The 23,983-nt window shown below is 38.5% G+C and overlaps 1 protein-coding gene across 1 annotated transcript in view; it reads left to right on the top strand.

The window, feature by feature from the left end:
* ESR1 (estrogen receptor 1) overlaps window positions 1-23,983 on the top strand; it is a 105,321-nt gene that overhangs the window by 53,258 nt on the left and 28,080 nt on the right. The window lies entirely within an intron of this gene.

The raw sequence follows: 23,983 nt of genomic DNA, 5'->3' as shown, positions 1-23,983 counted from the left end.
TAAATACAAACACATAATGCCCCCAACAATTATCTGTTATACTGCTTGATAAAAAGCCCCTGTATTGCAATGTAAGTACTCTCTACTTTTGAGTAGAGATTCATTCAAGAAAAGGTATTTCCCCACACTCTAGAATGTTAGACAGTTTTCGGATTGAATATACTTTCTTTGGGTGAGACCCAGCAAAATTAAAGGTAAAACCAGATTACTAAAAGCCAAACCCAAAAAATTTGTTCTAATCCAATTATGTTAATTATTTAGATCCCTCCTGAAAAAATGATTACTCTGTAATGTAAGCCATAAATTCAGCATCACTATGGAGCTCACAAGTATTAGCATTTTTTATCTATTTGACAGTTTCTATTTTTGACCATAAATTACACATCTTCCATGAGTTCTGAGTTCAGAAAACAGAGCCGAAATAGCACTTTTTTTGTATGGCATTTTCTCCTACTGGAACTAGATCTTTTTATCTTTATCATTTTGGTACATCATGATTGCTGAGTTATGACCCCTCTTTTCTGGAAAGGAATTACAGAACCGTGGATGTATGTAACATTTTTGGTTGAACATATGTCATACATTCATTCATGTGCTTTAATTAATTTTTATCAATGAAATTGGAGAGTAATTATATAATTAAAGGTCAGGGCCTGCAATTTCAGCCTGCAAGACTACTTTTCATGAGTTAGCATTTAAATGTTTACTAGAAATTTATCATGCCTGCTGTACTTTTAGCTTGGTAAAAATACCACCATACATGGAATTATAAATTCACTGGGATTCTGATTTCTTAAATTTTTACTGTAGCCATTTATTTCACCTGTTATGTAGCTGCCTTATGGAGGGATGTTAGAGAATACTACCACAGCTTTTGCTCACATAGTGTATTACCTCAACAGCATTGCATACAGTTTATGCCATTTTAATGTTTTATTTCATTTAAACTTGGCAAGACATTTCCTGGTAAATCAATAACCCGTAAAATCTAAGTATTTTCCAGTCCTTGTGGGTTTCCTTTTTACCACTTTTCACATGTCACATTGTGGGCTCCAGCTATGATCAATGGGAACCTGTGTGTTTTTCATTTCTCATCGTATCTTAGAAGAAATCACCTGAGAATTTATTTGTGACAAATTCACAGTGGTTAAGGCCTGACCCACCATCTGTACAAGTTAAGGGCAGGTCCTCTTGTTAATTTAGATATGCTTTGGATCATGCCTTTGCAAAATCTGTTTGAAAAATAAACATATGTCCATAATGTTTAAAGCTATTTTACTACCAAACCAGTTAAATTTGTATTGAATCTAGAGACATAGTTAATGAATCTGTTAAAATCCATTAATTTACATTCAACATGAATATATCACTTTCTAAATTCATTAGGCTGTCCAACTGGAAACACTTATCTTCTATGATGTTTGATTTTCATTGTTAATGTAATTAATGAAAGTGTGTTTAGGTATAAGCAATACTCAGATCTGTTTTTCATTCAGAAACCTCTCTCAAACTGCTTGTCACAAGGTGATTACATGTGGTGAAGATCAAAAAACTGCCTCGTTTGCCAAATGTATCCTTTATTTCATAAGCAAGCTTCTGAAATTGGGAAATCAAATGTGTAAGATTTAAAACTATTTGTGTATATCCAATGTGTTTTACATTTAATGTACCTGATAATTGCCAAAATAGCTCCTTAGGAAAAAGTAAACCGACTCTATGTACATGCATTAATAAGTACTCTAACAGTACTTTAACAGATACAAACATGGGGAGCTTTGATTAGGAAAAACAAAATAAATTTTCCCAGTCATAGTTTGATCTGTTAGGCACTGTAGAAACAATCATACTAAAGGAAAATCCTAAAGCAGGAGAGGCAGATTATGAATAGTTTGGGGATTCTGAAGGCACTGGGGCACTTAGCTCATTCTTGGAGGGAGATATGCATTAACCAAACCCAGTATTTTTGAATGCTGATTTAAAGAAATTCTGGCCTAATTGTTTACCTACTTCTAAAACTGGGTCTTAGAAGTACTAATCACCTTTCAAAGATAGGGCCTTTGCTTGATCTGTTTCCTTCTTCTGGATTATACTGGCAATAAATGTACACTTAGAGAAATGTGTCTGCACTATAAGTAAGTATCTTCATCTCTACAGTATGCTACCTTTGACTACTCCATTAACACTAGGAATTATGCAATACTACTAGATTAGAGAGGATTGGTCCTGCTGTGGCAGGGAGGTTGGACTCGATGACCTTTGTAGGTCCCTTCCAACCTCTAACATCCTGTGATCCTGTGATTCTGTGATTTTTGTATACTTTGTGCATAAACAGGAACGGAATAACTTTTCCGCTAGGTGAAGTGTTGTGTGCAACTGCTTTATGGGATTCTACTCAGTTATTTTCTTGGCTAATTTACTAAAGTTTCAAGCTTTGGAATCAAGAGTAAAATCATCTTTCATTAAAAGCGAATTTGCTTTTTACCAGCACAAAAAAACCAACTGTGCAAATCTCTCAAACCTTGGGAGAATTGCACAAGTTAATTTAGTTAAATAAAGGCATTTAGCTGACAGAAAGCAAGGATCAGAGTCAGTAAATGTGGCTGGATTGAAAGTGTGCTTGTGGAGGAAAAAAGAAATTGATACTAACAGAGCAGAAATGCAGTGAAGGTACAGCCTACAAATAAGTGTAAAGACTTTTAGGGGCATGTTTGGAGATTATTTTCCTGTGTAGACTTTGAAGAAGATGGAGTGTGTCAAAACACAATGTAGACAGAGATCCGTTATAAAGTTATGCTAAGGACGATTTCCCAAACAAGGTGTTTGATTAGAAAGGTGGGAACTGGTCAAAATTTTAATTGCAACTCGTTCAGCATTAAATGAATTTTTCTTCAATTGACTCTACAGTCTTGGCAGTAGCAGTTGGTGGGGAAAACAGAACTCGTAGCAGCATCTTGTGCATAACCTTATTTTTTTTTTTTTTTAAATTTACATATAACTTAATTGTTAACACAGGTCATAACTAAGTTTTCCCAAGACGATGCAATTCATAGCATGCCAAGTGCATAAAAGCTTGTTTTAATCTTTCTTTGAAAACCTGGCCACTAATATAAAGCAGATTTGCCAGATTACATGAACAAAAATCTTGTACAGTGTCCTATGACATGCAAAAAAATCCGAATGGCCTTCAGCATGGCCTGTGGGGATTTTGGCTCAAGTCCTCCCAGATGACATCTGTAAGGTTCTAGTGGTGCCTTCTGATTGCCCCAGACAGCTGGAATAGTGAACAGCTGCCGGTAAGGGAGGTATAAACAGATTGTGATGGGCTAGGCTTGTGTCGTACATATGCAAATTGAACCCTTTGCTCTTTACCTTTGAGAAATCACTAAAAATCACATGTAGGCAAGGTATTGGTGTAGATAAATAAATGTTCTGTTAATCTGTGAATCACACATTCTTGAAAGATATGGCTTCCTATTTTCTCTTGGTTTCCGTAACATCATCAGGATGTAGTACCCCTTCAGTGTCACAGAAGGAGATTTTTTCAGTGTAGTGATTTTCATCACAATCTTTCATGCGGTGAGCAAAACAATTACTTTTCTACAGAAATTCTGATATGTCAAAGGAATTAACTTACTGGATTTCATTTAATATCTGTATTTGGAGTACTGTCTTCTCTAAAGGAAGCTGATATTTCAATGTAATCCTCAATTTTTTTTTTGTTTTGTTTTGTTGAAAAGCCCTTGAGATTACAAGATTTTACTGTGAGTTCATGGTTAAGAGTATAGCTTTCAGGAAATTTTGTTGCAGGGGTGAAATCTTTGGCACTGCTGCCACAATCTTGTATAACTATTTACTACAAGTACAGTAGCTGTACAACTTAATAGCCCTAAAATGGTACACTGGGCATACAAGCTTTGAAGTTGAGAGATGATTCACGGTGCTGTACTTATTTTATGGCTTCATGAAGCGAGGAGATAAACATTTTGGCACAGTTTAGTTTTTTCTTTTTTTCCCAAAGCCACAGAAGTTGCTGTTTTCTTAAGATATTGTTTTCCTATTTGACCTTCTAAACTGCTCTGTTTGTTAAATTAGGAACAGTGTGAAAAGAGGCCAACAATAGCCACAATTTTACATTGAACTTCAGTGACACCAAACCTTCAGGAAAAAAAAAAAAAAGTCAGCTTGCAGTGGAAGGAAAGAAGTCTTATACAAGGTGCAGGACATCTTACAGAGCTTCTAAGTGTAGAGATCCTCCTGGCAATAAATTACACTTAACTTAAAAATAGATATGACTTTCAATTCCTGTAATAATTTTTAATAAACCTTCCAAAATACCTCCTTTATAGTCTCTTCTCCTTTGACTTTCTGTGGAGATCTGTAAAATGTTAGTGAAAAACCCATCCCTCTGCTTATCTCTTTAATATATTGAAGTATTACTCTAACTTCTTTGACTTCATAGGGGAAAAACAGAGGAAGCAAATATATTTGTAAGCAAAAGAAAAATGGTAACAAGCATGTGGATATTACTTTATGGCTGCTTCTTGCTAATTTGTTTTCTGTGAAGTGTCAATTATCATGAATATAGGACATGAGACAGTTTTTTATAGTGGAATAAAATTTGCACTTGAACATCATACTATCATAGAATCGTAGAATTTTTAGGGTTGGAAGGGACCTCAGGGATCATCTAGTTCCAACCCCTCTGCCACAGGCAGGGACACCTCACACTAGATCAGGTTGCTCAGAGCCGCATCCAGCCTGGCCTTAAAAACCTCCTGGGATGGGGCTTCCACCACCTCCCTGGGCAACCTGTTCCAGTGTCTCACCACCCTTATGGTGAAGAACTTCTTCCTAACATCCAATCTGAATCTACCCATTTCTACATTTTTTCCATTCCCCCTAGTCCTATCATTATCTGACACCCCAAAAAGTCCCTCCCCAGCTTTCTTATAGGCCCCCTTAAGATACTGGAAGGCCACAATAAGGTCTCCTCAGAGCCTTCTCTTCTTCAGACTGAACAGCCCCAACTCTTTCAGTCTGTCCTTATAGGAGAGGTGCTCCAGCCCTCTGAGCATCCTCGTGGCCCTTCTCTGGACACATTCTAGCATGTCCATATCCCTCTTGTAATAGGAGCTCCAGAACTGGACACAATACTCCAGGTGGGGTCTCACCAGAGCAGAGTAGAGGGGGAGAATCACCTCCCTTGACCTGCTGGCTATGCTTCTCTTGATGCAGCCCAGGATGTGATTGGCTTTCTGGGCTGAAAGTGCACACTGGTGGCTCATGTTGAGCTTCTCATCCACCAGCACCCCCAAGTCCTTTTCCTCAGGGGTGCTCTCAAGCCAGTCACTGTGCAGCCTATATCAGTGCTTGGTATTGCCCCAACCCAGATGCAGGACCTTGCATTTGGTCTTGTTGAACTTCATGAGGTTGTCATGGGCCCACCTCTCCAGCCTGTTGAGGTCGCTCTGGATGGATTCCTTCCCTCCAGCATGTCTGCTGCACCACACAGCTTGGTGTCGTCAGCAAACTCGTTGAGGGTGCACTCAATGCCACTCTCCATGTCACAGTATCACAGTCTCACAGTATATCAGAGGTTGGAAGGGACCTCAAGAGATCATCAAGTCCAACCCCCCTGCCAGAGCAGGATCACTTAGGGTAGTCTGCACAGGAATGCATCCAGGTGGGTTTTGAAAGTCTCCAGAGAAGGAGACTCCACAATCCCCCTGGGCAGCCTGTTCCAGTGCTCTGTCACCCTCACTTTAAAGAAGTTCTTCCTCATGTTGAGGTGAAATCTTCTATGTTCTAGTTTGAACCCATTGTTCCTTGTCTTATCACTGTGTACCACTGAAAAGAGCCTGGCCCCCTCCACTTGACACCCACCCCTCAGGTATTTATAGACATTGATCAGATGCCCTCTCAGTCTTCTCTTCTCAAGACTAAACAGCCCCAGGGCTCTCAGTCTCTCTTCACAGGGGAGATGCTCAAGTCCCCTAATCATCCTCATGGCTCTCCATTGGATTCTCTCCAGCAGGTCTCTGTCTCTCTTGAACTGGGGAGTCCAAAACTGGACACAGTATTCCAGATGTGGTCTCAGCAGGGCAGAGTAGAGAGGTAGAAGAACTTCCCTAGACCTGCTGGACACACCTTTCTTGATACATCCCAGGATCCCATTGGCTCTCTTATGTTGCCAACAAAGATACTGAACAAGACTGGTCCCAGGACTGATCCCTGAGAGACTCCACTTATCACTGTCCTCCACCTGGACATGGACCCATTGACAGCTACTCTGAGTGCAGCCATCAAGCCAGTGCTTTATGCACTGAATGGTCCATCCATCCATCACACTCTGACTTGTCCAGCTTGGAGACCAGGATGTCGTGCGTCAAAGGCTTTGCTCAGGTCCAGGTAAATGACATCAGTTTCTCACCCCTCATCTATTAATGTTGTGACCTTGTCATAGAAGGCCACCAGGTTTGTCAGGCAGGATTTGCCCTTGGTGAACCCATGCTGATTGTATCCGATCACCTCTTCATTTTGAGAGGTATCATGCAATAGCAAGATTATCAGGCCAACACACTTAAAAATATTGAATATGAAATAAAAGTTTTACATGACCAGATCAAGGAGACTCCAGCTGGGAGTAAAAGTGGAGAACACATGCAAGAGGGCCAGAGGAAGAATGCTGGAAATCAGTCAGATAAGCCTACAGCAAGTTCAGTTCTCCTGGTAGAGGTCAGTAATTTGTTCTTCTAAATGGAAGCATCTGGTTGTTGCCTCTTCCCCCTGCCACATGGTCAGCCTTGGGATATTTTCTACTCAATATTCCTCTTCCATTTCCTCTTACAAGGCATAGTCATTCAGCTTTATATCCCACTCTTTCTCCAGGATTTTCTTGGCAGTAGGGATTACAAGAATATGTTTAAAGTAGGTCACTTCATTTGCCTAAGTTTTAAATCAAGGGGAAACAAAATTAGAAAAGCAAAAGTACTTAAAGAATTATTTTGAACCTTTTCTTAGAGACCCTTTGAATCAGCTCAAAAGTACATCCTTGGAGATTTTCTTATACATAGGTTGCAACATTTCATGATTTTTTGTTTGTTTTTATTAGATTTTTCTTTTTTAAAACAAATTTCTATAGCTACTATGCTGTAGTTTTCTAGATTGTATTTCTTTGTCCAGAAGAAGAGAGTCTGAGGAATGTCAGGTGTTGATGCTATTATGTGAGTGCATGTGCTTGCATCCTTTTTTAGCAACTTTCTGTGGCAACAATTAAAAGCTTTCCTTCATATGTGGGGTGATATTTCATTCCAAACCATGACAATTCTTTGTAATACTGCAAAGTTCCAGTGTTAGGGTAATTTATAGACAGTGGCATATTGTCCTCTAATTCACAGAAGCACTTTGCATAGAGAGCTGACTGACAAAATGTATTGAATCAAGCAAGTTATCCAAGTTTCTAGGTGCCTTTAATTTAGGAAAGTTGTAATAAGATACAAGTTTACAAAGAAATACAGAATAAAACTGCCTGTCTTATATTGCATAACCATAGTTGTTCTCTGTGCACAATACCAAAAAAATATCATAAAAGTGTAGAATGGTTGGATTGTAAGACACCATAAAGTTCATCTAATTCCAACCACCTTGCCATGGGCAGGGACACAAGACCAGGTTGCTCAAAGTCTCATCCAGCTGTGCTCTGAGTGATTTCAGAGACTGGGCAACCACAACCTGTTTCAGTGCCTCACTGAGTTAGGAATTATAGCTAACAATATTCTTTATAACATTTGTCCAATAAATCAACAATAGTTGGAATTCCAGTATTTTAAAATTCCATAACATTTGTTTTCCCAGAGATGTCTTAGGTTCCTTCTTTGTGCAACTGAATAACTTGAAAATTAATTAATGAAGGCATCTAAAGCCATCCATTTATTAACTCAGCACAGCAATTATGATATACTCTAGGTGATTTTTTTTAAAAAAAATACCTTCTTTAGAGTGGTGAACCTCAAATACATCTCTCCATCTAAAATATCCATGAACAAAGTATGTGAGGAAATGTAAATCTGAAGACAAACTTGTAAAATCTCTATTTCAATAGGCATGCACATATCCAAATATATTTATTAATAATAGATTGTGGCACTACAAATATGTAAAATTTCTTGTGTACACAGTGGTTTCAAAATCAAGTCCCAAAGTGGTATTACCGAAAGGGATGAATCTGTTTCAGAACATTCTAGAGTAAGAAACATTAAATTTCAAAATTTTGAAACTTGTGGTTTCCTAGCAAGCTGTCTCAAAGAAAAAATATCTTCAGTAACTGAGATTGATTTATTGTAAGTAATCTTGTTTATCTGTTTGTCAAATAGTGGCAGATGAGAAATAACAACTAACAGGTAAGGAGCTAGCATTCTTTTAACAAGAACAACTTATATGTTGGAGTTCATTGGGCACATACAAATTAATTTGATAATAAATACTTGAAGATTGATTTCTATTGCTCTTGGCAAAGAGGCAAAACCGAGCACCCACAGTAATACCTTTTGTATTTCTAGCCAAAATTTAAGGAAATTAAATGCTTAAACTCTAATGTTTTATTTCTAAAAGAAACTATCATTTTATAAAACATTTCCTGCTATTTTTCTTTAGATGATAAGTAATTTGCACTCTTGGATGAGTTTTAAGCTATGCTGAACCTTGGAGCTTTCCAAGAAACGCTTGTTAATTTCCACTCTAAGGAAAGAGTAGGTAATGATCCATCCTGATTTATTTATTTCTCAAAATAATTTACAAAAAGAATATGTGATTGTTGGAAAGCACTGATGCAGTATGTATGTGCATGTGCACATATCCATTGTTCTCTGTTCACATAATTCAGAGAAATTGGCCCCTTTTACTTGGTGTTTAATAAATTCAGCCTAACTCTTTTATTCTTTCCAGTACTACATCTTAGAGCAAAGTCAGCTGTAATTCCAGTTTAGAGGTTATTTTAATATAATCTGTATTAGTTTTCTGTTCAAGTGAGTCATTCACTAAAATCTCACTTTTGATATATAGAAGTTTTCAAGATACGTAGATAGAATTAAGAAAGACTTATTGCAGACTTCTTTTGGACGGGCTCTTACTCTCTCTGTATCACTGCAACAGTGCATTATATGGCACATCTGTTATGCAGCTCATTTATTTTCTTTGATTATCTCTCCAGGAAATGAACTATGTGTGTAAAGAGTATGTTTTGTCTGTGTGTTAGTTATGGACTGCTGCGATTTGAAGCTAATGGATGCAAGTTAAGGCATATGCCACAGCAAAATGGGGAGTGAGAAATCTGCAATTGCCTTGTTCCTGCAGGAGTTTGTTCTCAGCTAAAATGGGCTATAAGAAAATATTTCTTTCTCTCTCCCTTATGGAAAGTTCTGATGCTTCTAAGAAATGTAGCTGTCCACCACAAGCCTCAGCAGGGAGTTTAAGATGACTGCAATTTATCACTGATTTATCACTGCAATTAGACTCTAGGGCTAGACCTTAAGCTTCTTGAAAAGAAGAGTCTTGGAAACAGAACGGAAGAATCAAGATCTTAACCTTGTCTCAGTGTCCTGCTCCTTCTCCCCATACAACCAGAGGCACTGGTCAGGATGTTGGACCATAGCTAGTGATTCGGCCCGGGTGGGCAGTATTCCTTGTGAACAGGATGACCTCAGAAAAAGAAAATGCATGTTGGCAGAAATTTCTGTGACTTTTTTTCTCTACAGCTTAAGATTTTTGGTTTGGAGTCTTTTTCAGTTAATTAAGTAGGAAGTCGTGGAGCCAGATTCAAGGTTAATATAGAGATAGGGCGAAAAGTACCATTCAGAATCTCACTTAGACTATAGATAAAAAAATGTTGTGCTGACTACTAAATTACATTCTGTAGTGTTTAAGATGATTTAGAAAATGAAAATTCAAGAAATCTCATTTTACTTGATTTATATTCCCAAAGGCAAGAAATGTGGTATACTAGGTTAATTAGACACTTTCGGGAGAATGTTAAATCTTATCAATAGCCTAATAATGAAGTGTCTTCTGCAACAGCTGCTGTCCCTCGGAAAACATGGCTGCAAATATAGAAGTGGCTGTACAGTCTGCTGGCAAGTGAGCCAAGTGTTTACCAAAACAGTGAACAGTCTCTAACTGGGTATGTTCGTTGTATGAGAAACAACTGACCAGAATAAAGCTAAAATTGTAACATTGACCTACTAATATAAATTAATAATGTTGCATGTCTGCACCTTATTCAGAAATCTCCTTTGATTGCTACTAAGGTAGCATTTCTTATGAGTTTTGCATAAACTTGTAGGATGTACATTGTTGGATTGTAGTTCCATAAACATTTCAGTTGTGATATCAGCTAGAGCAGTTCTTACCTTTCTGCTTCACGTGGGGCTGGGGCAGCTGTGCAAGTAGCAGGATTCTTCTGGGTGCACCTTTTTGTGTGTGTGTTTTGTGTTGCCTATAGCTTGTGTGAGTTTCCCAGTCTGGTTCACTGCAGTATACTTGAGGCAGTTGAAATGTGAAGGTGAAATTATACTGGGAATGAATTGGCAAGTAAAAACACAAGCATGCTAGAAAGAAATATTAATGTATGTGTACTATTAATAGTAACACACACTCTAGCTCTAACTCAAGCCTCTTTATAATTTAATTTCTCTTTATTTCTGCTTCAACAAAAGGGACTTTTCCAATCTCTTCTTTATAAAAGGCACAAATCTTCTAGTTGCAGTCACCATTTATAGCCTTTAACCTGTTTACTGAAGTAAAGATTGTATAGCTTTTACTTTGCACATTTCTGCTCGATCTGCAATATATTCTGTAACACTATGTGACAACTGTGAGGGTTGGCACATCAACGATAAGGGGAGGTATGGTAATTTCTCCCTCACTCAAGGTGCATCCTAGTTCCTAGAGGGTCTTTTGTTTGCTTCCATTCCTGAAGTACAGGGGACCTTACTTCCTGGGAGGCAAAAACTGGCTGTTCCTTTACTGGTGCTATTTGGAGGCTAGAAGAGCACTGGGGTTTCTTCTGGTGTTACCTTGTGATTGGTTGCTTGTTCTGGTGTGTATTTTTGGAAGTTGTTCTTCTGTCTTTGTCTTCCAGGAAGGCAGTTAATTCTATTGGAATTCTTCTTATTCTTTGGGCCAAGTTTGCACTGTACAGGTAGGAAATAGTGACCTGAAGCAACAGACGCATATGGCAGACTTTTTAGAATCAGCAGTTTCCCACCTCTTTTGCAGGGTGGGATTTTGCAAGGCCTGTAGAAAAGGACAGCTCCAGTGTATTTTATTCAGTGATGGTGGAATTAACCACTGGTATTAAATGGTTAATGTCTCACACATTTAAAAAATATATGTAGATTTTCAGCTAACAGAGAAGAGCCTCTCATGAAAACCTAGCACCAATGCTACTTGTGACTTAATTTTTTTTTTTCTATTTGGTATTCATATAAACACAGTTATGAAGAATCATTTGGTCTAATATGAATACCAAATGCACTTTTTTTCTCCTAGGTATATGTTAAGGAATTTATTGAATTTATAATTAAGATATTAACGATATGGCAAATAGGAATATTCATTAAAATATTAATAACTTTTTATTAATAAGAAAATTGCCCAAAACTATTAAGTAGGTTTGATGTATGGTTAGAATATGTATTTACAATGGGAATATACAATATTTAGGCAAATTTAACAATGTTAAGCTAACCAGAAAAAGGAATAACAGAAAGATAGAATCCCTGGGAGCAATATGGCGCTCAACCACAGCAGGGGAGACTGGACAAGAACTGTTAAGCCAAAGAGGCAATTAATTAATTACTCACAGCTGATTCCACCCAAGCAGGGAGTGCTGCTGCTGTATTAGCTGTTGAGGCTTTCTGGGGCGCTCTCATGCACCGGGCACGGCTGGTTGCCAGCAGGAATGCCACGCGGTCTCAGGGCTGGTCTGGCGTCAGCAGGCCTGCAGGCTGTTTATGACACTATTACTGCAATGGGCTCTTGCATCTTCCTGGGTAAACTGAGGCACGGCAAAACTCTAGTTGCAAGGGAAAACAAGGCCTGGCTCCAGCTCCTAAGTTCATAGCTTGCAGAGGGTAGGCTCATGGCTTCTATCCCAGAATCTGGACCAGGCAGCTTGAGGCAGGGCAACTCAAGGCAGCTTCAAGCAAGGCAAGCCCAAGCAGGCAGGCAGAGGCAAGGCAAGGGGACTAGAAATTGCCCTGTGTATCTTGCCTGAGATTCAATTGGCACAATAGGGCAAAGTAGCAAATAGTTACCCAATGAAAAGGGACTCTGCCAGGCTGTGGCCATAAAAGGCAGAAGCATAGGCCTGGTCAGGGAGAAGCAGTGCCAGTACATGTCTCTTACCCCAGAAGGAAACTTGTTTACCCAAACATGTTGGGGCCTTTCTTTTGTCCCTTTTCCTGCCTTACCCCAACTCTTGCAGAGAGAGAAGGCAGAGGGGGACCATGTCTAGACCCGTCAGGGCCTGTCTGGGTTTGTGCTGGGCTCGTTCGGCCCTACCATGACAGTATACATATAGGGTTATGTTCTTTTACACTAAGCCTTTTGGGAAGAATGTTGCCTTATCACTGCAAAAATAATTTTGCTCTTAACTGTGCCAACGCCTACCAGTGTTAGTTTTGTATGTCTCTCTTATGATGTTGCACAGTGTATCCATCTCTAAATTGCTATCTCAGAACTTTATCTGCTGCACGGGAAAGTTGTTGTAAAATTAAAAATGCCCTAATTTGGAGATTCATAGCTTAGAGATACAAGTATGAATTAAAGCTGCTAATTTTTGTTTAATGTTTGTTACATTTCTGGTTTTTCTCCTCGCCAGTATTCCTATCTTCCAAACAGTGTGGCCTATATCTTGCAGAAATTCTATGTAATACTTTACCCAGGTGTTACACAAAGCTATCCTGAGAAGTGATCTTTGATACTGCTAAGTATAGCTAATACTAATTATAACTGTGAAATCATGTAACATATTAAAATATGTAACTTATTTGAAATCAGTTCTCTCTTTTTATGTCTTTCTTTGACTTTATGCTTTTTTCCTTCCCCCCCCCTGCCCCCCCCCCACACACAGTGGACCACTTCTAATTAAGTATTCAAGAAAGATCCAGACATTTGAATGAGACACAGCCAGGCAGCATAAATACATTTGCCTTACTGTCTCATTTCAGTTCAGTCAGAGTGCTCTTTTCTTTAAACTCCAAATGAGTCTCTTTGTATCTTCTTATCAGTAGTAGGGCTTCGGAGAGATTTTGGCAAGACTCTGTCAGTGCACTTTGATGAATTCAGATCTGCTCTTCTTCAGCTGACAGTGAATAATTTTTGCCAGTTTTCATGGAAGATATTTTATTTACAAGTAATGTTGTAGAGTAACTCTTAAGTGTTGATTTCAAGTACAGAGGAGACAGAGGTATCAGCTTGTCAGAAGTTGCTCTGAAATAATTCAATCATGGGATGCCAAAAGTAGTTTGGTATAATGCTGATGGGCTGGTTTTCCCCTTCAAGCCGATAGCCTGACACCGTGTCTCTTGGCTTTTGAGCAGAATGATAATACCTGATGTTTATAGGGGTAGGGATACATCCTGTGTGTTTGTACAGTCTTAGAAACATACAGGAGCTGTAGAAGTATACAATAAGAACCAAAGAAGTTTCTGGCTATCATCAAATATGGGCAACATTGAGTAGCAAGCAGGTGACTTGCTGCTCAGGGCTCTTACACCAACCACAGTTCTGCCTCTGAGGATAGGAGCCTTCAACCTGAAAAGTTCTTCTATACACAAAACAAATTTTGCCTTGAGGGTCAGTGTGGTCATAGAATGTTCTCCTACTCTATGCCTGAATGTTTCATTCTCATCCATGATGTGCCTACAAACTCACATTCCATATGCAGGTAAAGGAAAAATGAAATAAATCAATTTTCTATGTAAATGAGAAAGCAGAACTATCACTTTTTGGTGGTAGTTTGAACAGTTGAACAGGTAGTGATTACAGTTTGAAAAAAAAAATCAAATTATATTTCCAAGGAAAACTTGCTGAATTTTAAGTTGCATGTTTTCTTTTCAATCTGTAGCTTCTGTTACTGTATTTATTAGAAGATATTTCTGTGATTCGTTTAATGTAATGGAATTCCATGCAACTTGCCAGGCCTCAAAAAGGATGACAAATAGCCTTTATAGGTCCAATTACTTTGGATGAGCTTTCACACTGTTTCAAAGTTTTTCAATCTGTCTCTATCAGGGTTGTGTGAATAATTGATTTATTTGTTTCATGGCAGATTCAAACAATATATAAAAAAAAAAAAGAGAATAATTTTCATTTAATATTTCTGGATCTTTTTGCTAGAGAGTAATTTTTTTTCAGGTGTAATGAATCAACTTATTCAACAGTAATGAATGGAGTTCATACGGATTTCAAATACTTTAGTCACCTTTTTAAATTTAAGGCAATTTTGGAAAAAACAAACCCCTGGATTTGCTAGAAGTTTAGGTGCCTTTTACAATGCTAAGTAAGAAGAAGTGCCCGATGGAGTGCTAAAAACTAAGATGAGGTAGCTGAGAGGGACACCAGCTCGGGTTGGTTTATTTTAATTTTGTGAAGTCTGGTATGTTTTCCAGAGTGTTTTAAACTCTTAACCCTGTCAATTTCCAATCTAAAATGTTCTGTCAGAGTGCTTCCAACCAGCTGTAGATTCAACATGTATCTCAGCAGGCAGTATAGGAGCTTGAGTACAAGGTAGTGGTTCTTGAAGTGCAACATCTGTGTTTTGTATGCACACCTAAGCCTAGTCCATGCAACATGCAGTTTCCTCAGTTGCCTGAGGCTTTGCGGGTGCTGAAATGTGCCTTGGATTTGTTATCCATTGAAAGAGAGTGTGCAAAAAAGAGGGATTGGGTGGATGTTGTGTTTTCATGAAACATGCTCCTTACTAACTTACTAGATTTCCCTGGATAAGAAAATGAATATAAAAGACCAACTGCATTCCAGTGTCTTGCATTCCCTGTAATGTATTCCTTTGCTCTGTCATATGATGACACTCCCACACAGCTGCTAAAATGTTCTTGTTGTTGTAGTGGTTAAAGGAAATTGCTGCAATTAATTTTGCTGTCTTTCTTCTCTTTGATGTGTTGTTACAATTTCTTGGATAATTTTGCAGAGATTAGTTTCTGTTCAAAACCAGTCATGTAGTGGTGAAGAGCACAGGAGGGAGAAGATAAAGTTTTCAGTCTGATTTATGTATGCTTGTGTTTCTGTTTTTGTGCAGGTGCCAGCCAATGTAATGAACACCACACAATACGTATATGTACATAGTTTCTGTTACATACAATAGACAAAAACAAGACTTTTCCAAAAGCGAACAATCTGAAGAAGTAAAATGGATGCAGGTGCCTTAGTCAAGCTAGTTTTATTTCCTAGTGACTATAAAGAATGACCAGTCCCTGAACTCTGAGGTTATGCTTCATTTCTTGGGTACAGCACACTACGTTCTAAGCAATTTCTATTTGTAGTCTTAAAGAAGTTTTAATCTTCAAGTTTACTACAGACTTGACAGTTTTTCCTTATTTTCTCTGGATTGCAAAATAACCCTCTTTTCTGCTAAGTCCAGATGCTGCTGCAATGAATGTTAATTTGTTCATTGGTGAGTACAGTGGATCCTGGAATGGAATAGACTGTGGAGCAGAAAGCTTAGTACATTGTCCACTGGACTTTGTGAATGAAGAAGGGGAGAGGGTAGACCTCTGACAGCCCAGTGTGGAAGTTGTAGTCAAATAAGGTGTTAAATTCAAGAGAATTCTGAAGCTTCCAGGTGGAGATACAAACTGAAATGGTGAAACTTTAATACTTAAAGTCTTCAACAAAATTATTAGAAACAGTCAAAAGTGGACACCCAAGATTTTAAGGGCATTCATAAAGAACAGGGTTACTAATCATTAAATTCATCTTTTTACTCTTTCAATGAATACGTAATGTTAGTTTAGAAGAGTGGCTGGAGCTGATCATTGTGCTGCCTTGCAAAATGTTGTGCTACCTTTTACAAAATGTTCTTGATTGTGCTATGACGACCTTCAGGTTCTTTGTTGGAATTAATGATATTTAAAATGGAACAATGGTGATATTTTTATACCCCAATGTTTGTGGGGGAAATGGGATGCATAGAAGTAGAAGTGAGCTGCCAGTGATCGAGTAGGTCTCCAGGCTCACTTTAACCAAGTTTTTTTTCACATGCCACCCCTATCCTGCCATGCACATGGTTGCTAATGTGTGTGACATATCTGCATTGCATTCATGCACTCTGAGGCATTTCAGAGTTCCCCCCCCCAATCAAGGTCCATCTACCAGGGCCACAGTGGAATGCTCTGCAGAGCCTTGCACAAAACAATGTTTGCCTTGCTGATCTTACCGATGCTGCTCTCCCATCTAATGTGCCTTTCTCAACTTAGGTGCTTATGACATTAGGAAAAGGATGTAGTAAAAGCATATAGGTGTACTCTGAATGCAACTGGGAAGACTTTATGGCTTTAAAACTCTTCCCTGATAACTGTGTATTGAAGTGACCATTTGAATCCTCACAGGGGCATGCTGGGATCATTTAAAAAGCTGTGAAAGAGCCTACTTCAGTCTGCTTCCTTTTTCCACTTCAGTGACTATATGTTTTCTTAAAAAACTGTGATAGCTGAAAGAGATTGCTTCAAGAATGATTGCTTAAAGAGACCTTTTGCCTCAAATGATTTTTCCTGACAGTCATAAAAACATCACTTATTTGCATTTGATTTGAGTGATGATTGGAGCACAGCCTGGTACTTTAGTAAGGAGGTCAAACACATGCTGAAAACTTCATGCTTTCTTGGATGCAGATGAACATACAAAAAAATCCAAGTCATGCTGGGCATTGCCTTAAATCTCAGGCTAAGTTTACACAAAGCATACACCATACAAGGTGTTTGGTGCACCCTAACTATCTATCACTCATCTTATGCTCCTTCTTGCTGTGTAATTTCATCAGTTGGCTGAACACTTAAACCATCAATAAGAGCAGGAAAGTAGCAGCCCTGGTGGAGTGGGGAGGGGGAGAAGGGCAAAGAATGAGGTAGAGAGGACAGCTTGTATTTATGAGCCTATCTTTTGGGTTCATAAAAGTCACACAAAAATGCATAACCAGATCCACAAATTATTTTAACTAGATCTGCTTTTGATGGAAAACATTTTGCATAGCAGTGACCTCTTACAAAAATAACAAAACTAAACCTCCAAACCTACTTACAACTGGCTTGAATACTGGTATAAATTTAGCATAGTGTAATTAACTGTTGCAGAGACAATAAAGAAAAGATGTATTACTTCATACTCTGTATTTCAGTTAGCAGCTAATAAACTTTGCTTAGTATCCTTCTCCTGTGCAGGGAAAGATTCAGAGGACACCCTTCAAAAGCAAAGCCTTCTCATGTAATTAATAGTCCGTTCCTACAGTTAAAATAACTGGAAATGTCTACCATTGTCCTGTTCTCATCATGCAGACATTGTCCTGTGCATTTTATTTGCAGGCCAGAACTCCTGAGAAATAACACAGCTATCAGCGGTAAAAGCACCATAAAATAACATCTTACTGTTGTAAAAATGTAGTCTGAGTCTCAGACATCAGGACTATAGTGCAGGAAAGAATGATAATTACCATGCTTTAAATAACTGCTATATAGTGCTACAGTAATTTCTTACATAATAATGAGCATGGCTTTTTGTTGATCATTTGAAGTGCTTGGCTTCTCTACAGAAAAATATTTTTTCTCTCTTATTGCTTTATAAAAACAGTAGGATAAACTTTCACTGGCAAACTGGTAGACGGCTTTGCCAGCAATAATCTTATACAATAGCTGTTGTTACTATTAGCAGTAAGATCTGTTGTTAATTTAATAATGTTCCAAGCTGATTATTTAAAGAGGAAAGAATGCTTAGGCATAATTTTTTTTATATAGTCAATCACCTTGGCTAGATTAATAAGTGCTCTAAAAACAGCTGAGAATTAATGCTTGTTTAGTTCCCTGCATCCAGGTTTTCTGCTCACACTTTAAACAATTTCCCCCTGTCTCTAACTTGGTAAGGCTTTCTTTCCTTTTTCTCTTTGAAAAAATTTTCAGTTGCTTCTGTATTCTTTCCCCCAAATGTATACCTTTTTTCTTATTCATGAGAAACAGAGCTTGCACTTGAGTTCATGGAGGCTTCTTCACCCAAAGATCTTTGTGGATGAAAGGACTAGAGGGTGTGCTGAGAGCCTGTCACACCTCTATCCTAATCCTGCCTACTCTTGGACAAGGCACTTAACCTCTCTGTGTTCTATCTATAAAATATATTTAATAATACTTAATGACTTTACCTTCCTTTCAAAATGTAAAGTGCTATGTGAATGTTGATTACTTTTGTTATCTTTTATCATAATGGAAGGCCTCAATGTATTTGTGTTAACTGGTACTGCTAAAGCACTTCGTGGAATAATCTTTGGTTACCAGAGTGAAATGTTTTTGAAATAATACCTGTGTTTTAGTCAAGGCAGACACAGGGACACACACAAAGAGAGTCAGGATGTGAAAGCAATTAGCTTCTCTGGGTATGTCTGTGCTGTGTATCATCCATGAGCTTGAGCTACAATGCAACCCAGCTTTTTCTCTCTTCAAGATGAATCCAGGAGAAAGAGAGCACAGTGAGGAAAAAAACTTGAGCTTTAGACACATGGCTTCACCATCCACAAGCATAAGAGAGATTTTCCCAGGCAATCAAATCCTGCAGAATAGTGTGCTTGACCTGCTGTTCAGTGAGAACTCACAGTCTCTGAATCTCATAAGAGCACTCCAAAGATATGGACTGGCTCCTGAGCTGGGTGTTCCTACAGCCCCTCTGGGCCAGCATGTGGTCCGTCTGCCCAGGAGCAGTGCCAGCCAAGCTGGTACTATGCTGTGGATTTCTGATGTTTCTCTTGGGCAAGACAGCAGTATTTAATAAAAATGTGTCAAGAGTTTGTCAGGATAAGAGAATGTATATCTGACCCTCAGTGTTTGTCACTACTCTTTTAAGTGTTTCCACGGCCCTAAATCCAGCTTGTGCTTGGTGCAAAGCATTGACTTTGAGTAGATCAACTGCAATTGACTAACTTCTTTACAAGTTTTTTTTGGTATAAACAATTGGAAATAGGACAATGTTCACGAGATCTCCTGTATGCAGGGCACATTCAGTCAGAGTTTAGAGTGGTGTGTATCTGCAGAAGGGAGAGATTCCTGTCCTGAATGAGGCATTGGCTATTTGGACCAGGAACAGCTTCAGGAACTTTTTAGTCTCTTCATTCTGAAAAGATACAGACTGGATAGACCTATGAAAATATGCAAGCAGGAAGCATTGAGAAATTTCATGAAAACTCATTTAACTGGAGTGCCAATAAGTGGCTTGTGCAGGTTAACCAGGTGAACAGGCCCAGTCAGCATGGGTTCATGTAGGGCAGGTTTTACTTGAAAAAAACCTCATCTCCTACTACAACAGGGTGACCTGCTTAGTGGATGAGGGAAAGGCTGTGGATGCTCTTTGCCTGGACTTTAGTAAAGCATTTCACATGATGTCTTCCACATCATCCTACTGGAGAAACTGTCTGCTCATGGCTTGGGTGGGTGGATGTTTCGCTACAGAAAACCATCTGGATGGCCAGGCCTAAAGAGTGATGGTGAATGGAGTTAATCCCAGTTGATGGCTGATCACAAGTGGTATTCCCCAGGGCTCTCAGTTTTGGGGTCAGTCTTGTTTAATATGAAGGATCTGGATGAGGGGATTGAGTGAACCCTCAGTAAGACTGCAGATGACACAAATTGGGTGGGAGTGTTGATCTGCTTGAGGATAAGAAGGATCTACAGAGGGATATGGACAGGCTGATGTCAATTGTATGTATGAGCTTTAAAAAAAGCTAAGTGTTGGTTCCCATACTTGAGTCACAACAACCCCATGCAACACTACAGGCTTAGGGGATAGTGGCTGGAAAGCTACTCAGCAGAAATGGACCTAGGGGTGCTACTTGACATCTTGGCCAAACATGAACCAGCAGTGTGCCCAGGTGTCCAAGAAGGCCAACAGTACCCTGGCCTGTATCAGAAGTAGTGTGGCTAGCAGGAATAGAGAAGGGATTGTACCGCTGCACTCAGCACTGGTGAGGCTGCATCTTGAATACTGTGTTCAGTTTTGGGCCATTGAGTTGCTGGAGCATGTCCAGAGAAAGGCACTGAAGCTGGTGAAGGATCTGGAGAGCAAGTCTTGTGTGGAGGGGTTGAGAGAATGGGGGTTGTTCAGTCCAGAGAAGAGAATGCTGAGGGGAGACATTATTGCTCTCTGCAACTACCTGAAAAGTGGCTGCTGTAAGGTGGGTGTTGGTCTCTTCTCTGTAGTATCAAGTCATAGAATGAGAGGAAATGGACTGAAATTCTGCCAGTGGAGGTTTAGATTGGATATTGTGAAAAATTTCTTTACTGAGAGTGGTCAGACATTGGAACAGGCTTCTGAGGGAGGTGGTGAAGTCTCTGTCCCTAGAGGTGTTCAAGAAACCTGTAGACATGGCACTTTGTGACATAGTTGAACAGCCATGGTTCTTAGGTTAATGCTTGGACTCAATGATCATAGAGGTCTTTTCCAACAGAAAGGATTCTGTGATTCTATGAGCCGAGCAATACATTTTAGAATTGCAATGGTGCAGAGGAGAAGGGTGAAAGGGTCCTTTATCTTGACTTTCATTGTGAATAGAGATGATGAAACCAGGCCCTCACAATCCTTCTGACTTTTGGGGTTTTGCCCGAAACCCCAAACATCCCTGACTCATATTATGTTTATGCCTGCAAATTGTAATTGTTGTTTTTCAGAAAGAGGTTTATAACCACTAGAGCTGAAAATGGTAAATATGAAGTAAAATTTTTAAAAGGAAGTGACAGTAATTCAGAGCACATTTTGTTCTCTCTGATCCCATCTAATTTCTTTTGTGACAGATTGTTTAGGCTTAGAGAAGACAGATACTAAGTATTTAGAGCCTCTTCCAGTTGCGTGATTTACTCCATCTTTGCCTTTCAGACTTTTCTCCTTTGAATTCAGCAAACTGTAATTAATTTTTTTCTGGCCCCACTTACAGAAACAAAAGTAATGCTGCTTTTTTTTTTTTTTTTTTAAAAAAGAAAGACTACTTTTTAACAAAATATTTGGATTCAAAATGTTGGATTTTAGAAATTTTAGATACTCAGTTTTTGAAATGAGTCTTGATTTAAAACTCTGGAGCTGTGTAAGCCAATATGTCCTTATCATACTTTAAAGCATACTTTAATATGCCCTCAGGAGGGAAGAGTTAATACCATTTTCTTATCATTTTGTTCTGAAGACCTGAGGAAAGAAGTAGGAATAAGTAACATCATAGAAATAGCTCTGTGAGTACTGAGACTCATAGAAAACTGTGTTTGTGATTCTTCACTTGGCCTTGGACTGTATTTTGCCCAGCTGCTGTTGTGTACAGACAAGGCATGGTGCAAGTTTTAGCCACTTCTTAGCTTTTTAGCCATCTCTTAACTAAGAGGTTTCAGGGCTCAGCCTTAAGGATTGAAGAGGCTGAACGATCCATACAAGTTCAGATCATATTGTCAGGTGCTAGATGAATGTGTAGATGTGGCCTTGTCTCTCTACTTGAAGTACAGAGGTTGGCCACTGCGCTGGTGGCACTACAGCAAACACAGATTTCAGGTCTCAATAAAAAAAGTGGTTTCTAAGATATTGATCCTCCAATGTGGCTTAGGTTAGGAGAAACAGACAAAAATGGAACTTGCTGTAGGAATTATTTTTCTGTTTGTTTCAACTACTTACCTATTTTTTTCTATACAAGCCTCTCTTAATTTGGTTACTTTATTGAATGGTTGTAGCTATTAGGTTGCAGCACTCATCTCTACTTCCCTGCTGTCTTTGCCAACCTAATTAGTGTTTTCTTGCAAATGTGTCCTATTACATGACTGTTGCATAGCTGAGATACTGTATTGAGTTGTAAATAACAGCCTTTTTCTGTGATTGTTGATACTTTTTGAAACATTGTATTAGGGTAGAGAAAAAAATGGTTCATCTGAGCAAATTTAAGACACATGATGTAGGATGGTGTGGTTTCTCACAATGTTTTTGTAGAGAATACCATCCTATATTTTTTGCCATAGGAGATAAAAAAAAAGGTGTTGATATAAAATTAAAGACTTTCCATATGAACAAGTAGGGTATTTAATAAAGATATAGCCTTTGGAATTTAATAGTTAGACCTATGATGTTCATCATGTTCATAAGTTAGCTGGGAAAAGGGCATGAATAATGATGCTAGAACTTATGAATGGTGTTGAATTGACTATGGCAATGAAAAGTGTAGACTGAAAAACTGTGCAGTCTTAGTCTCACTGTCTCTGAAAGAATGTAGCTGACTTAGAAAATACTCTGAGAAGGACAAGATGAGTGATCAGAATAACTTTCTTGTGTAGAATGACTGAATATACTAAAAAAACTTGCAAAAGGGAAGATTAGCAGTGAGCTGATAACCTAGGGAATTATGGTATCTTTCAATGAAATAATTAGATGCATCAAATGAAAGTAAGAGATTTGATTTTCAGAACGACAGAAGATTATTGTTTTTCCTAGTGTTAACTTAGAATGTGAAACTTCTTACTGGACACTACTATTTCCAGAGTACATAAAAAATCTGAAGTGGAACTGAGTTCAAAAACATCTGGATAAAGTTGGAAGCAAAAATATTAAGGGACAATTCATCACAAAAAGACCGTCATTGGCTCTGGAAGTCCTGGAGCAGCATACCACTGGAGCCTGAGAAAGCTTTCTGTAAAAACATATGCTTGTCCTGCTGTTGTGTTTTGCCATATGCATCTGTTATCAATTATTGTTGTAAATGAGATGCTTCTTCGCTAGATGGACCTTAGCTATTACTTTTAAGAATTTTCACTGCTTTTACTTTACTTTCCTTCAAGCACCTGGAGGCAGAATCATTCTTTATGGCACAATGTTTTTTTTGTTGTTGGTGGTGGCGTTTTTTTTTTCCTTTTAATCAGCTGAAATTTGTATTTCAGGTACCTATCATGGTAATTCAGACATATGGTATAAACACATAGGTAGGATTTCAGCTGAATCAGATGGAAAAGGCACATTGCTTTATCATTCGTTGTGGGAGGAGGAATGGTCTGCATACCTTGTAGTTGTGTCTTAAGAACATTCGTGGAAGCTACAAAATTATGATAGTTAAATGACCCCAAAATGATAGTAAGTACCCACTGGAGAGCTGACTGTTGTAGGATTAAATCTGCAATGACACTGGATATTGAGTCTCAGTGTTAATCAATAGATAAGTTATAACAAAATAGAAAGTTGCTTATTAGGTCAAAAAGCCACTAAGGCAAGTGATAAATTTCAGCAGTCCTTGTGTTCTTTCATAGCAACCCTTGCCTTTCGTCAACTGCCCAAGCTCCCAGTTAACAAAGAGATTTGCTCATACCTATTGTAGGTAATTGCTTCTTTCCTATTTTAGGATGGTGGTATCACACAGTTTTGGATTTCCAAGGCTAATGTCACCTCTACAGAGACATGTTTGCCAAATAAGGGCTTTTTATAGCTTTTCCTCCAGGAAACCCACTGCTGCTTCAGTGCATCTTACTGCCTGGATCAGGGATTTCTATCATATTGTCACTGATATGGCATGTACCACTGCCTTATATTAGAAAGGATAATCAGTTTAGCTTGAAGATTACCTATTTTTATTCTACTCATAATGTAAATTTATTTGCCACTTGCTCTTAGCTGAGCATTCAGCAGACCTTCATGGCTTTTCAGAAGTTCAGATTTTCATATTTATACAAGAGTTTGTGGAACACTTATTGTTTTCTGTGGTGAC

The sequence above is a fragment of the Indicator indicator genome, chromosome 2 (assembly GCF_027791375.1).
Source record: "Indicator indicator isolate 239-I01 chromosome 2, UM_Iind_1.1, whole genome shotgun sequence".
NCBI classification, from domain to species: Eukaryota; Metazoa; Chordata; class Aves; order Piciformes; family Indicatoridae; genus Indicator; species Indicator indicator.
Note: the sequence above shows the minus strand (reverse complement) of the source record. Positions and strands in the feature narration are given on the sequence as shown.